At 45.5% G+C, this 2,756-nt stretch overlaps 1 non-coding gene across 1 annotated transcript; it reads left to right on the top strand.

Annotated features, from left to right (window-relative positions):
* The first annotated feature begins 2,138 nt into the window (after positions 1-2,138).
* Positions 2,139-2,214, top strand: TRNAP-GGG (transfer RNA proline (anticodon GGG)). Its single transcript has one exon. It is a non-coding gene; the product is annotated as a tRNA-Pro (tRNA).
* Positions 2,215-2,756: the final 542 nt, after the last annotated feature.

Below are 2,756 nucleotides of genomic sequence, written 5' to 3'. Positions count from 1 at the left end.
GCCGATGTGAACACTGTGATTCCTTTTCATGTTCCCTGCATATAAGCGGATAGCATCACACCATGCCGGGTTCAGTAACATTGGCTCTGTGCGGATGGATAAGCTTCAGGGAAGCACTCAACCTTTCTGGCCTATTCAGTCTGGGGAGACTTTCACAGTAGAGATCGGCAGAGAAGCTTCCATAGACACTGCTACACTTGGGTATAAAGGTAGAACAGTTATAAATCCAGGTTTATCCACCCTGGGAAATACCTGGGGTGTAGCCCTTCCAGAAAGCCAGTTAAATATGAAGCCCCACGCAGAAGGAGTTCACATACTCCTGTGACAACTGGGAAGCTAAGAAAGATGCTCCACTTCCTTAGAAGGGAGCCAAAAGAGGACACTGGGTTTCAAAAGGCTGTAACTGTCCTCATAAAATAATCTGCACTCATAATCAAAATGAGGACTGGACACATGAATTTACCACAGAGCCTCCCAAATACACTCCGCAGCCTGAAACGACTCAATCAAGGTTAAAAATATAACTAAGAACAAGGATCCTTCATGAGATGGGCAGTTGGAGACATTTCTGGAAGACAGAAGGCACTGGGCTTCAGATAAGCAGAGGATTCATATTTAGATTTAACTCAGCCAGTAGCACGAGTCCTGAAGCATTTAATCCTCATCCCGGTGATAGAGGAAGGGAATTTTGCCTGCATTACTAACTGACCTCACCGCCCAGAACAGTGTCTCCCTGCAGTGGCTTCTGCTTTCAGGATAAAACTTGGAAGTACTTTTGAAACAACCAGAGCAAAGGACCTGGAGCAGTGGAGGATGGAGCATGTCTTCTGAGCCATGAGGTTTTCCTACAAAGAACGATGGCAGCAGCTAGTCTTCTAATCTTCAGTGAAAAGATTGAAAGGCTCCTTGCTGGGAAAAGAGATTTGCCCAAAACAAAACATCCACATCTGGCAAGAGGAGAATGTCTCCCAACAGAAGAGCTATCTCAGTGCCTTATCACCACAAAATGAAGTTCACTAATCAGTAAGCCCTGAAACATGAAATTAACACTGAATGAGCCTATTAGTGCCTTACTCTTGCATATGAACATAGGCCAGAACTATTAATATAGATGAGGGACAGAGGTTAATATGAATGAGATTAAAATAAACCAGCCTGACCTGTGGTGGTGCAGTGGATAAGTGTCAGCCTGGAACACTGAGGTCGCAGGTTCAAAACCCTGGGCTTGCCTGGTCAAGGCACATATGGCAGTTGATGCTTTCTGCTCCTCCCCCCATCTCTCTCTCTCTCTCTCTCTCTCTCTCTCCCCCCCCTTCTGTCTCTCTCTCCCTCTCTTCCTCCTCTCTAAAAATGAAATAAGTAAATAATAAACTAATAAAACTAGGAAGCAAAAGCAATGCAGAAAGCAAACTGAACCTTCCAAATTAATATTTTTAAAGATATGAAAAGGTACAGTTTCAAATTCATAGTTTGCATTTTCATTTTTTAACCTCAGAGATATTTAAGAGTTGGGGATTTTTGTTTGTTTTTAATTAGCAAATGAGTGGATTTTGTTGTTGGCCAGTATGATACTTAATTTGAGGAATTTATTGAAATTTTTGTGGTCTAATATTTAATATTTGTAAGTGTTCTATAAGAGTTGGAAAGAAGATACATTTTTATTTGTTGGGTTTAAAATTTTCCTGTTCACATTTTCAAGCTTATTAACTGACATGTTCAAATCTTCCAACTCCTCTTTCTGTGTTCCTTCCTGTTTGCTCTGCCAGTTCCTGAGAACGGTGGTTTGAAGTTACTCACCATGGTTGTGGGTTTGTTAATCATTTGTTGTTGGGTATGGTTCAAGGACAGTAAACTTAGAAAAATAACAAAATGATCCCAGTGGAATTAGAAGGAAAGCATTACTAGATGAAAGCAGATGAATGAAACAAAAAGGGGAAAAAATCCACTAGCCAGGTGTATCAATGCAGAGGGCGGGTCATGGTTCCTCAGTGCTCTTCAAATTGGAAGTTCCCAAGAGAACAAGACACAGAGGCTGGCCATGGTGTCTGGGTCTCCAGGTCTCTCTAAGATACGGTGTGCTCCATTGACAGGTTACCCACTCAGAGAATGGGTTGTCCTGGAGACAGAAGCTGGAGTTGGCCCTGGCCGGTTGGCTCAGTGGTAGAGCGTTGGCCTGGGGTGCGGGAGTCCCGGGTTCAATTCCCGGCCAGGGCACACAGGAGAGGTGCCCATCTGCTTCTCCACCCCTCCCCCTCTCCTCCCTCTCTGTCTCTCTCTTCCCCTCCCGCAGCCAAGGCTCCATTGGAGCAGCATTTCCCGGGCGCTGAGGATGGCTCTGTGGCCTCTGCCTCAGGTGCTAGAATGGCTCTGGTTGCAACAGAGCGACGCCCCAAGATGGACAGAGCATCGCCCCCTGGTGGGCGTGCCGGGTGGATGCTGGTCGGGCACATGCGGGAGTCTGTCTGACTGCCTCCCCTGTTTCCAACTTCAGAGAAATACAAAAAAGAAAAAAAAAAGAAGCTGGAGTCTGGGAGCCTCAGAACTGAGGCACCCATCGGTCTGGCAGGCCAGGGAGGGTCCAGCACCAGCTTGCTAGTGTGAACGTGCGGGAAGAGCCAGACCCCACCTCCCTCTGGGATGGGAGGTGTTCAACCTTATAATACTAATTCACAGCCCTTAAAATCTCTAACGTCCTAGGATGTCTTTTACCTTTAATAGCAGAGCTAATCACTCTAGTATCCATCACAGATATTGTA

This window comes from Saccopteryx leptura, chromosome 10 (genome assembly GCF_036850995.1).
Source record: "Saccopteryx leptura isolate mSacLep1 chromosome 10, mSacLep1_pri_phased_curated, whole genome shotgun sequence".
NCBI lineage: Eukaryota > Metazoa > Chordata > Mammalia > Chiroptera > Emballonuridae > Saccopteryx > Saccopteryx leptura.
The sequence above is the reverse complement of the archived record's forward strand: the minus strand, read 5'-3'. Positions and strand labels throughout refer to the sequence as shown.